The sequence below is a fragment of the Mesoplodon bidens genome, assembly GCF_964165515.1.
Source record: "Mesoplodon bidens genome assembly, chromosome: 12".
Taxonomy (NCBI): Eukaryota; Metazoa; Chordata; class Mammalia; order Artiodactyla; family Ziphiidae; genus Mesoplodon; species Mesoplodon bidens.
Window position 1 is genome coordinate 87,203,378 of NC_138168.1, and position 13,328 is coordinate 87,216,705.

The 13,328-nt window shown below is 40.6% G+C and overlaps 1 protein-coding gene and 1 pseudogene across 4 annotated transcripts in view; both read right to left on the bottom strand.

The window, feature by feature from the left end:
* PRKN (parkin RBR E3 ubiquitin protein ligase) overlaps positions 1-13,328 on the bottom strand; it is a 1,303,276-nt gene that overhangs the window by 97,439 nt on the left and 1,192,509 nt on the right. The gene's annotated exons all lie outside the window — the stretch shown is intronic.
* LOC308626091 (long-chain-fatty-acid--CoA ligase 1-like) lies at positions 7,117-9,569 on the bottom strand (annotated as a pseudogene). Its single transcript has one exon. The product of its transcript is annotated as a long-chain-fatty-acid--CoA ligase 1-like (transcript).

A 13,328-nucleotide genomic window follows, 5' to 3' on the forward strand; every position in this document is an offset into this window, starting at 1 on the left:
TGAGGAATTTTCTTTTGCTAGATATAGAATATTAGTATGGCAATTTTTTTCCTTTCAATACGTAACAGTATTGAAAGGTGTCATTCCCTTGTTTCCTGGCCTCCATTATTTTTGATGGAGAAGTCAGACCTCATTCCCATCATTGTTCTTCTGTATGTAAAATTATCTCTTTACCTTGGGTTTTCAGCATTTTGACTATGATCTGTATATGTATGGTTTTCTTTGTACTGATCCTACTTGGAATTCTCTGTCCTTTTTGCATTTGTGGTTTGATATTTTTCATCAGTTTTGGAAAAGTTTCAACCATTATGTCTTCAAATATTTCTTCTACCCCATTCTTTCTTTTGTTTCCTGCTTGGATTCCAATTAGATGTGTGTTGGACTGTCTGATGTTGTCCTGCAGATCTTGGATGTTCTGTTTGATCTTCATCACTTTTTTACACTTTGTGTTTCTGTTTGAACAGTTTATATTGACGTCTCTTCAAGATCAAAGACTTAGTCAATCCTGATAACATAATTTTTATTTCTAGCATTTCTAATTGGTTCTTTTTCATGGTTTTCACCTCTCTGCTTAAATATCCTATTTAAACAAAGTTTCCATTACTTAAAATATGTTTTAGAATGCTTAAAGTTATTCTTAAATCTGTGTCCACTAATATTCATTTCTGTGGTTGGTTCTATTTCTTTTGACTATTTCCTCTCTTGACTATAGATCAGATTTTCTTGCTTCTTTGAATTTTGCATAATTTTTAAAATTGTATGCCAGACATTGTGTATAAAAGAACAGTAAAGACCAAATTAAATAACATTTACTCATCTCAGCACAAAGACCTGGCTCTATCCAACTGCCTGCAAACTCCAGTGCTGGATGTCTCAGGCCAAACAACCAGTAAGATAGGAATACAGCACCACCCATCAAAAAAAATAAAGAATAAAATGAAACGACAAAAACATTTGTTACAGACGAAGGAGCAAGGTAAAAACCTACAAGACCAAATAAATGAAGATGAAATAGGCATGGTACCTGAAAAAGAATTCAGAGTAATGATAGTAAAGATGATCCAAAATCTCAGAAACAGAATGGAGAAAATACAAGAAATATTTAACAAGGATCTAGAAGAACTAAAGAGCAAACAAACAGTGATGAACAACACAATTACTGAAATTAAAAAATACTCTAGGGCTTCCCTGGTGGTGCAGTGGTTGAGAGTCTGCCTGCTGATGCAGGGGACATGGGTTCGTGCCCCGATCCAGGAAGATCCCACATGCTGCAGAGCGGCTAGGCCTGTGAGCAATGGCTGCTGAGCCTGCGCATCCAGAGCCTGTGCTCTACAATGGGAGAGGCCACAACAGTGACAGGCCGGTGTATCGCAAAAAAAAAAAAAAAAAAAAAAAACCTCCAGAAGGAATCAGTAAAAGAATAACTGAGAGAGAAGAACAGATAAGTGAGCTGGAAGTTAAAATGGGGGAAATAACTGCCAGGGAGCAGAATAAAGAAAAAAGAATGAAAAGAATTGAGGACAGTCTCAGAGACCTCTGGGATAACATTAAACACACCAACATTCGAATTATAGGGGTCCCAAAAGAAGAAGAGAAAAAGAAAGGGTCTGAGAAAATATTTGAAGAGATTATAGTTGAAAACTTCCCTAACATGGGAAAGGAAATAGTCAATCAAGTCCAGGAAGCACAGAGAATACCATACAGGATAAACCCAAAGAGAAACATGCTGAGACACATATTAATCAAACTATCAAAAATTAAATACAAAGAAAAAATATTGAAAGCAGCAAGGAAAAAGCAACAAATAACATACAAGGGAATCCCCATAAGGTTAACAGCTGATTTTTCAGTGGAAATGCTGCTGGCCAGAAGGGAGTGGCAGGACATATTTAAAGTGATGAAAGGAAAAAAACCTACAACCAAGATTACTCTACCCAGCAAGGATCTCATTCAGATTAGAAGGAGAAATTAAAACTTTTACAGATAAGCAAAAGTTAAGAGAATTCAGCACCACCAAACCAGCTTTACAACAAATGCTAAAGGAACTTCTCTAGGCAGGAAACACAAGAGAAGGAAAACACCTACAACAACAAACCCAAAACAATTAAGAAAATGGTAATAGGAACATATGTATCGATAATTACCTTAACTGTAAATGGATTAAATGCTCCAACCAAAAGACATAGACTGGCTGAATGGATACAAAAACAAGACCCGTACATATGCTGTCTACAAGAGACCCACTTCAGACCTAGGGACACATACAGACCGAAAGTGAGGGAATGGAAAAAGATATTCCATGCAAATGGAAATCAAAAGAAAGCTGGAGTAGCAATTCTAATAGCAGACAAAACAGACATTAAAATAAAGACTATTACAAGAGACAAAGAAGGACACTACATAATAATCAAGGGATCCATCCAAGAAGAAGGTATAACAATTGTAAATATTTATGCACCCAACATAGGAGCACCTTAATATATAAGGCAAATGCTAACAGCCATGAAAGGGGAAATCGACAGTACACAATCATAATGGGGGACTTTAACACCCCACTTTCACCAATGGACAGATCATCCAAAATGAAAATAAATAAGGAAACACAAGCTTTAAATGACATATTAAACAAGATGGACTTAACTGATATTTATAGGACATTCCATCCAAAAACAACAGAACACACTTTCTTCTCAAGTGCTCATGGAACATTCCGCAGGATAGACCATATCTTGGGTCACAAATCAAGCCTTGGTAATTTTAAGAAAATTGAAATCGCATCAAGTATATTTTCCAACCACAATGCTATGAGACTAGATATCAATTGCAGGAAAAAAACTGTAAAAAATACAAACACATGGAGGTTAAACAATACACTACTAAATAACCAAGAGATCACTGAAGAAATCAAAGGGGAAATCAAAAAAATACCTAGAAACAAATGACAATGAAAACACGATGACCCAAAACCCACGGAATACAGCAAAAGCAGTTCTAAGGGAAGTTTATAGCAATACAAGCGTACCTCAAGAAACAAGAAACATCTCAAATAAACAACCTAAGCTTACACCTAAAGCAATTAGAGAAAGAAGAACAACTCCCCCCCACCCCAAAGTTAGCAGAAGGACAGAAATCATAAAGATCAGATCAGAAATAAATGAAAAAGAAATGAAAGAAACAATAGCAAAGATCAATAAAACTAAAAGCTCGTTCTTTGAGAAGAGAAGCAAAATTGATAAACCATTAGCCAGACTCAACAAGAAAAAAAGGGAGAAGACTCATATCAACAGAATTAGAAATGAAAAAGAAGAAGTAACAACTGACACTGCAGACATACGAAGGATCATGAGAGATTACTACAAGCAGCTATATGCCAATAAATTGGACAACCTGGAAGAAATGGACAAATTCTTTGAAAATCAAAACCTTCTGAGACTGAACCAGGAAGAAATAGAAAATATAAACAAGCACTGAAGTTGAAACTGTGATTAAAAATCTTGCAACAAACAAAAGCCCAGGACCAGATGGCTTCACAGGCAAATTCTATCAAACATTTAGAGAAGAGCTAACACCTATCCTTCTCAAACTCTTCCAAAATACAGCAGAGGGAGGAACACTCCCAAACACATTCTATGAGGCCACCATCACCCTGATACCAAAACCAGAGAAAGATGTCACAAAAAAAGAAAACTACAGGTCAATATCTCTGATGAACATAGATGCAAAAATCCTCAACAAAATACTAGCAAACAGAATCCAACAGCACATTAAAAGGATCCCAACAGCACATTAAAAGGATCATACATCATGATCAAGTGGGGTTTATCCCAGGAATGCAAGGATTCTTCAATATATGCAAATCAATCAATGTGATACACCATATTAACAAATTGAAGGATAAAAACCATATGATAATCTCAATAGATGCAGAAAAAGCTTTTGACAAAATTCAACACCCATTTTTGATAAAAACTCTCCAGAAAGTAGGCATAGAGGGAACCTACCTCAACATAATAAAGGCCATATATGACAAACCCAGAGCCAACATCATTCTCAATGGTGGAAAACTGAAACCATTTCCTCTAAGATCAGGAACAAGACCAGGTTGCCCACTCTCACCACTATTATTCAGCATAGTTTTGGAAGTTTTAGCCACAGCAATCAGAGAAGAAAAAGAAATAAAAGGAATCCAAATCAGAAACGAAGAAGTAAAACTGTCACTATTTGCAGATGACATGATACCATACATAGAGAATGCTAAAGATGCTATCAGAAAACTACTAGAGCCTAATCAATGAATTTGGTAGAGTAGTAGATACAAAATTAACGCACAGAAATCTCTTGCATTCCTATACACTAATGATGAAAAATCTGAAACAGAAATTAAGAAAACACTCCCATTTACCACTGCAACAAAAAGAATAAAATACCTAGGAATAAACCTACCTAAGGAGACAAAAGACCTGTATGCAGAAAAGTATAAGACACTGATGAAAGAAATTAAAGATGATACAAACAGATGGAGAGATATACCATGTTCTTGGATTAGAAGAATCAATATTGTGAAAATGACTCTACTACCCAAAGCAATCTACAGATTCAATGCAATTCCTATCAAACTACCATTGGCATTTTTCACAGAACTAGAACAAAAAATTTCACAATTTGTATGGAAACACAAAAGACCCCGAAAGCAATCTTGAGAAAGAAAAATGGAGGTGGAGGAATCAGGCTCCCTGACTTCAGACTGTACTACAAAGCTACAGTAATCAAGACTGTATGGTACTGGCAAAGAAACAGATATATAGATTAATGGAACAGGATAGAAAGCCCAGAGATAAACCCACGGACATATGGTCACCTTATCTTTGATAAAGGAGGCAAGAGTATACAATGGAGAAAAGACAGCCTCTTCAATAACTGGTGCTGGGAAAACTGGACAGCTACATGTAAAAGAATGAAATTAGAACAATTCCTAACACCATACACACAAATTAACTCAAAATGGATTAAAAACCTACATTTAAGGCCAGACACTCTAAAACTCTTAGAGGAAAACATGGGCCGAACACTCTATGACATAAATCACAGCAAGATCCTTTTTGACCCACTTCCTAGAGAAATGGAAATAAAAACAAAAAGAAACAAATGGGACCTAATGAAACTTAAAAGCTTTTGCACAGCAAAGGAAACTATAAAAAAGATGAAAAGACAACCCTCAGAATGGGAGAAAATATTTGCAAATGAAGCAACTGACAAAGGATTAATCTCCAAAATTCACAAGCAGCTCATGCAGCTCAATATCAAAAAACAAACAGCTCAATCCAAAAATGGCAGAAGACCTAAACAGATGTTTCTCCAAAGAAGATATACAGATTGCCAACAGACACATTAAAGGATGCTCAACATCACTAATCATTAAAGAACTGCAAATCAAAGCTAGAATGAGGTATCTCCTCAAACCGGTCAGAATGGCCATCATCCAAAAATATACAAAAAGCAAATGCTGGAGAGGGTGTGGAGAAAAGGGAAACCTCTTGCACTGCTGATGGGAATGTAAATTGATACAGTCACTGTGGAGAACAGCATGGATGTTCCTTAAAAGCCTAAAAATAGAACTACCATATGACCCAGCAATCCCTCTACCGGGCATATACCCTGAGAAAACCATATTTCAAAAAGAGTCATGTATCACAATGTTCACTGCAGCACTATTTTTACAGTAGCCAGGACATGGAAGCAACCTAAGTGTCCATCGACAGATGAATGTATAAAGAAGATGTGGTACATATATACAACAGAATATTACTCAGCCATAAAAAGAAATGAAATTGAGTTATTTGTAGTGAGGTGGATGGACCTAGAGTCTGTCATACAGAGTGAAGTAAGTCAGAAAGTGAAACACATATGTATGCTAACACATATATATGGAATCTAAAAAAAAAAAAAAGGTTCTGATGAACCTAGGGGCAGGACAGGAATAAAGTCACAGACGTGGAGAGTGGTCTTGGGGACATGGGGAGGGGGAAGGGTGGGCTCGGACGAAGTGGGCGAGTAGTACTGACATATATACACTACCAAATATAAAATAGATGGCTAGTGGGAAGCAGCTGCATGGCACAGGGAGATCAGCTCGGTGCTTTGCGACCACCTGTAGGGTTGGGATGGAGAGGGTGGGAGGGAGACGCAAGAGGGAGGGTATATGGGGATATATGTATAAGTATAGCTGATTCACTTTGTTATACAGCAGAAACTAGCACAACAGTGTTAAGCAATTATACTCCAATAAAGATGTTAAAAAAACTCCAAAACCATCACAGACAGAGCAGAGGGACGGGTTCAGCGAAGGTAAAGTGTACAGTTATTCAGGTGTCACAGTTGAACATGGTTGATCCAGGTAATTGTTTCCTTGTTGAAATGCCTGTCTTCACTGCAGAGTCTAAGACAGTTTTTAAAATAACCCCTGGGAAGGGATGGAGGGAGGGAATCGGGTCTGGAGAAGAGGGTCAGAGAATATACTGCTCTCTGGGCACCAGAATCCACCCACAGTGGTGAGCGGCCATCCATCTTTACCTGCGTTGTTCTGAGCTAGGTCTGTCCTCGGTTTCACTGCTAACCTTCTGCTCTGACAGGAATAACAGGGGTTAATCAGAAGGGTGGTGTGAGATGGGGAAGGGAAGGTGGCAGGGATCAAAAAAAAAAAAGAACCTCTGGTCCACTTGTGACCTCCTGCAGCTGGGGCAGTTCTTGTTTATAAGGGATGGTTCACTCCAGTACATGGTACTCTGCGGAGCAGCAGACACCTGCAGAATTTGCAGCAAGTGGCAGACATCCCAGACATAGCAAAGTCCTAACCACTTGGTTAGCAAAACAGAGAGGCAAGTTTTCACCCTCCTTTTAAACTGAGGAAGTCGTAAATAACTTAGCACATTTATAGTTTCCCCTTTACAGTTTTTTTAAGGCTCATTTTGGAAATTGTGTATCACCGTGAACACGGTCTGCAATGCGAGGTGACCATAAGGCATATGACCATAAACCATTCCCTCTAAGCTTCCTATGATGAGAATATGAATGCACGAGGCAGACAAAGATGCTCCTTCCCTACTTGCTGTTGTCAAAACTACCCACTGAGGCTACGGGCGGAAGAAGACCGCGGAGGCGTGCGGCCTCTTCCCAGCTTCCTTCCTCTCATTAGATTTTGATGGTGGAACAAAGTTCAAGGATCTGTGACCTGAAATAATTCCAAAGCTCTGGCCTTTTAGCCTTCATTGTTGGGGTCAGAAGGCCGTTGTTGACAGAATAATTCAGGGTGGAAACAGGTCAAAGGACCTGTTTAAATGGATTTAGGCCCAGAATCCTTCCCAAGTCTCACCATGTCTTCTAGAATAGCTTTTTTGACGTCCTTGTTTCTGCACAGTTCTTCAAAGGGGCCTTCAAAGCCTCTCTTCTAGGCCCAGGGACCTAGCATCTCAATGTCTGGTACCACAATTACTATGAGAAATGCCTGCAAGTTCTCTCCGTGGACGAACACCTGAGCGACAGGTTCACTTCACTGGTAGATGTTTTCGATCTTCTCCAGAGCTATGTACTCTCCTTGTGCCAGTTTAAAGATGTGCTTTTTCCTGTCAGTGATCTTCAAGGTGCCATTTGATAACCACTTTCCAATGTCCCCTGTGTGCAACCAGCCGTCTTTATCCAGAGCTTCTGCTGTGTTTGCTGGGTCCTTTAAGTAGTCTTGAAATACATTAGCCCCTTGCACACACACCTTGCCCTCGCCCTTGGCAGCCATGTAATTCATTTCTTCCACATCGACAAGCTTTACAATGTTGCAAGGCATTGGGGCACCAACATGGCCTGTGGTCCAGTCCCTAGGCACAGTCAGGCAGCACCCGGTGGTGCACTCAGTCTGTCTGTAGCCTTCGTAGAACTGGCAGCCCAGCGAGTCTCTCAGGAAGGTCAGCACGGTGGCGGACATGGGCGCTGCTCCTGTGATCATCAGCCTCACTTTTCCTCCCAGGCTCGACTCCTATTTTATGGATGGTCAACTTATCCCACAGGCTGTTGTTTCTAATGATGCCACTGCGAAGCTTGGCTTCTTCCCTCTTGGAGGCAAAGTCCAACAGCCATCGCTTCGGCATGGTGTTTGCCTGAGGAAAAAGTCAGTCAAACATCCAGTTCAGCAGTCTGGGGACCACAGGGAAGATGGTGGGTTGAAATGCCTTGAGATCATCCATAAGCAACCTGATATCTCCTTGGAAAAATCCTATTTTAGCTCCGTGACACAGCATCACACACTCTACAACTTTTTCAACACACTCTACAACTTTTTCAAACACGTGGGCGAGAGGCAAGAAAGAGATCAAAGTATCATCTGAGGAAGTAATGAATGTACTCTGTCATTTTCACAAATGCTGAACAATCGCTGACTGCATTTCCATGGGTGATCAGTGCTCCTTTGGGGTTGCCTGTAGTTCCACTTGTGAAGCAAATTATTGCAACATCTTCAGGTGCTGGAGGCTTGGGCTTCGATCTGTGGGCTCTTCCCAGGTCCTCCATCGCCTTCATGCTGATGATCTCCACCCCGCACTTCTTGCCTTGTTCCGACCCATCACTGCCGTAGGAGTCCATGAGAACAATAGTTTTAAGGCATGCTGTTAATTTATTTTCTACAGCTTCTAATAAGAGGTTGGCCTTCTCTGGCTTGCCCACAAAAACCAGAGAGAGTTCAGCTTTGTTGATGATCAAGGTGACTGCTTCAGTTCCGAGGGTACCGTAGAGGGGAACTATCACCATCGAATAAGTAAAGCATCCCTGTTCAATGATCACCCACTCAGGTCTGTTCTGAGAAAAGAGGCTGATGAACTGATCTGGGGCTCCCTTGAAGCCCTTGTGGAGCAGTGCCAAGCCCACACACTCTGACATTTCTGCAACCTGTTTGTATGAAAGCCATTCATAGGGTTGGTCTGGTTTCCGAGAGCCTAAACAAGGGCCGTTATTTGACACCTGCATGCCCCTCTGGAAACCTCCATATAACATCCTGATGTCATCGTAGAAATACACCAAGGGCTTGTCACTGTCCAGGAGCACGGATCTCCGGGCACCGTCACTGCCTGCCACCTCCACTGACTGCATGGCCAGGTCGCATGGTGGCTTCAGGGCCTGCAGCTGCGTGGCACACCAGAAGGTGGTGAGCGCCACGAACGCACCGAAGCCCATGAGTGTGTTGGTTGGAAGGGTGCACACGTACTGCCGGAAGTCAACCATCTCTGGCATCCGAAAGTACTGAAACAGCTCGTGGTCTTGCATCGTCCTGGGTTGGTGGCGCCCTATGCCGATATCTTAGAAGGGCGTCACAAGGATTGCCATCCTATGGCCTCAGTCTTCTCATTAAATGAAAGTTCCAGACTCCATGGTTGGGGATTCCATTTTGTGACTCGTGGAGAAGTAGGAATCCAGTCTCAAACCTCTTTTCTACTTTCTTTCTTCCAAACGCCTCTCTAGCAGGAGACGGCTTATCTTCTAACAGGAATGCTGGGGAACCAGAGGAGCTTCAGCAGAACATTTCAAAGGCACCTTGGACTAGACCTTTGCCAGGTGGCTGTCTCTTTTCCTCAGTTTGGATGAAGGGAGATGAATGAGGGGAAAAAACTCAGTGGATGACTCTTTCTTGGATGTATTACCTGGTTTCAGGACTTAATGAAGCTCAGGTTCTTGATGTCTCATTGCAGAAAGAATTCAGTGAGAGACAGGGTGATAGGTAAGAAGTGGATTTATTTAGAGAGAAACACATTCCACAGACAGTGTGGGCCATCCCAGAAGGTGAGAGCGGCCTTGGGAGAAACACACTCCACAGACAGAGTGGGGGCCATCTCAGAAGGTGAGAAAGGCCTAAGCAGTAAGATTTAATTTTAACTTTCCTATACTTAAATGTATTGAAGTGTCATTTTAATGCATCGGTAAAGAAGCACAAATGCCAAATCACAAACTTAATTTTATTATTTTGATAACTGGATTTCTTTTGAATTTTATGTGTTTAATCCTATGCCTTTAGAAAATATTGCTCAAAGATAATGTTTAAAGTTTTTATCAAACTGCCAAAGGGGTCCATGGAACAAAATAACTAAGAACTTCGTTACTAGGAGTTTGATATTTTATATTAAAAAATAAGATTCTAAAGAAAAGTCGCTGCTTCTGACACATCTTTGGAAATTCATAATTTAAAGAATTTAGCTGTATTTAGTAATTTTCCCCCTAAGGTCTTCTTTGTGAGGTCACAAATTACAACTAGCATTGGGATATGTTTTCAAAGAGACCCCAGCTCAAATATAGGACCCAAACACTTAAAATGCTTTATCCTGAGAAAATCCAAATATTTATGTTTCCAACTCACGTTAAAAATTTTCTAAAAGCATAAGATGTTATTGAGGGTTCCCCGCTGTTGATGACTGTGGTTAGAAAGGCCATTGAAAATGGCTGCCGGGGAAAGGACAGCTGTAGGGATGTCAAGGCTGCTGGGGGGCAGAAGGTCCCACTGACAGCTTCCCTGGCACTTGTAATTTAGTCACTCAGTGATCAATTTCTTAACACCAGAGATGTGCTGGAATTAGTGTGAAATTTCCACTCTCTTTGGCTCTAACTGGGACATTCCATAATTACAATGAAATGAGACCACGCTTCACCGTCTCACTCCCTCTGTGAAGAAGTTATCTGGCATGAAAAGGAAAGGAATGGAAATCAAGAGCCAGCCTGTAGGAATTGCTAACAGAATAATTGGTGAGTGAGCCGAGGTGAAATGGCTTTGATGCAAACCAACACATGCGGTTCTAATTAGGCAGTAAGACTGGCAAGGAAGTGAGCATTATGTCTGTTAATTGACTTGGATGATGTTGGGTGGTGAGGTATCCTGAGGAAAAGCCAAAGGCCTTTAACTCACCAGTGTGGTTAATTATTAGAGAACGTTGTTCTTGCGGAATTTCCTACCAAGCATTTCAAAAAGACATTATTTTGCTTTTAAACATGTTAAAAACATTAAGTGACACTGCTTGCAGGCTAATAGCAGCTTGTATTGGTGATAAAGAAATGGTTGGAGATTTTATTTAGTCCAAGGTTAACGAATAAAAGTTATGAAGATGGTCTTCCTTTCATTTGTCTGCAGCAGAGTAGAACAAATTTACCTTATCTGACTTTACTTGGGGAATGATCATAGAAAATGTGAAAGGATAAATTGTTTTTATATAGAATTCTTTAAAAAATCATTTTTATTTTTCTGTATGACAAATGAGAAAATATGAGTCATTAGAATGCATAAGCATTCTAATATGAGTCATTAGAATGCATAAGCATCACTAATCTGAGAACTATCCTGATAAATGGCTCAAGTTCTCTGAAGCATGTTTATGCAACTCCTTTGCTCTCCAGTGCAATCTGGGAAGGAAGGGCATGCACTGCCATCCTTCTGCCTGGATCATATGTGGAGGTAGAAGATGGTGACGAGCCTCTAAAGCAAGAAAGAATGATATGAAAAGTAACCTTAAACTGACAGATCTGTGTAAGGCATAGAGGAGTAATTGATTGTACTTGAGCTGTATCACAGCAACCTGAATTAATTAACAAAGATAAATTACAATGTGTTCTATCTTAGCACTTCTGAAGACAAAGAAATGACAGTATTGATGGATAGATTAAGGACACATTTTCGAAGGTGTGGGACATGGTTAATTTACTCACAAGTAGGATGGCCATATGATTTGTTGTTTAACAGTACAATTCTGAGAATGAAAGGGAGCGTAATAGCAGAGACTCCAGAATAGGCATAAACACCAGCCTGTTTTGGGCAAAATAAGATGTGTGCCTGTCACCACTTCTCACTCTATAATTCCAGAATTACATGCTGCTTATTCATATACATTATGCCTCTCCTATAGTACCATGTTCACTGGAATGTGAAATTAACATATGGCAGTTGTATAATTTTATTATTATTGTTTATTAATAAAATAACACAAATAATAGGCTATAAGTAATATTAATAATTACTATTGAGCATTATTATACTAATAATTAACTTACAAAATACTTCTGAAAGTATTTCAGTTACTCCCAAAATAGCTGGTAAGTGGCCTCTCCAAAACATTCTGAATGATTTATCAAATAAGCAAGTAAATAAGCTTTATGTAGCTATACTAATGCAATGTTATATAGTCATGAACAATAAGAATTTAGAATAATCTTTCATAAGCAGCAATACAATTTTACCTCTGCTAATGTGTTCTACGAAAGGAAGCAGGTAACTACAAAGAGCTTTGTGCATGAGACTATTTCTCATGACGTTGCTTATACCAGCAAACACTGTAGAGCTGGGTGGTGACAGCATCAGGGCGCAGTGAGCTACTCTCTGTGTGTCCCCCCTTTAATCTGCAACCAGTAGAACATCCACAGCTAAACAAAGGTGCCTCTACCGAGCACACCAGGGTGCCGAACGATTGCATATTTCTGAGCATCTAAAGGAGGATGGACCGGAACGCAGAGAAGAGGTGGTACAGGTGCAATAGCAGAGGCAGTGCCTGCAATTCTGGTCCTGTAGCTGCAGTAGCTGAGCCCACGGCCCCAGAAAACCTGGCCAGCAGAGGAGGGAATGCACACAATGCCAGCCCCCTGGCCACAGCAGTGCCCATGGCCACAGGTAACCAGGCAGCAGCAGCAGTAGGGCCTGGGACCCCTGTCCCTCCAGCCATGGAGGTACCCACAACTCTGGCTCCCTGCTCATCCCACCTGTAGTAGTGGAGCCCACAAATCTTACAACCCTGGACATGGCAGAGGTGCCTGCATGCTCCTGGCTGGCCCGCTCCCGATGCAACTCAGGGGATGCTGCACATGGTGGAAGAGCCCACTGTCCCAGTGCTCCAGGTAGCAGCACCATTGACACCAACAGCTGCAAGGCACCAATGACCCTGGAGGCGCAAGAAGCAATAGAGGGTAAGGGGTGAGACCTCTGACAGAGGCAGTGAAGGGTGGAAAATGCTGACTTTCAAATATATCCAAAGGCAGCGCAGGTAAGAGAAACTAAAAACTTGTGATATGTCGCCAACTACTGGATGACAAAGGAAAGGCCTCTAATTTCTGACCTGTTGAATAGTTAGAATGGAGTAGAAAGTTGTCCCCTACTTCACATGTGCTGGCTTATCAAGCACCATGAAGAACCATAGTAACACTGTACAACAAAGAGAAAATGACAATTCTTTAGAAACCAAACTTAAAACTACAGAACATTTCAATCTAACTGATAGAGAATTTAAAATAGCTGTCACAAAAAAACTCAACAAGCTACAAGA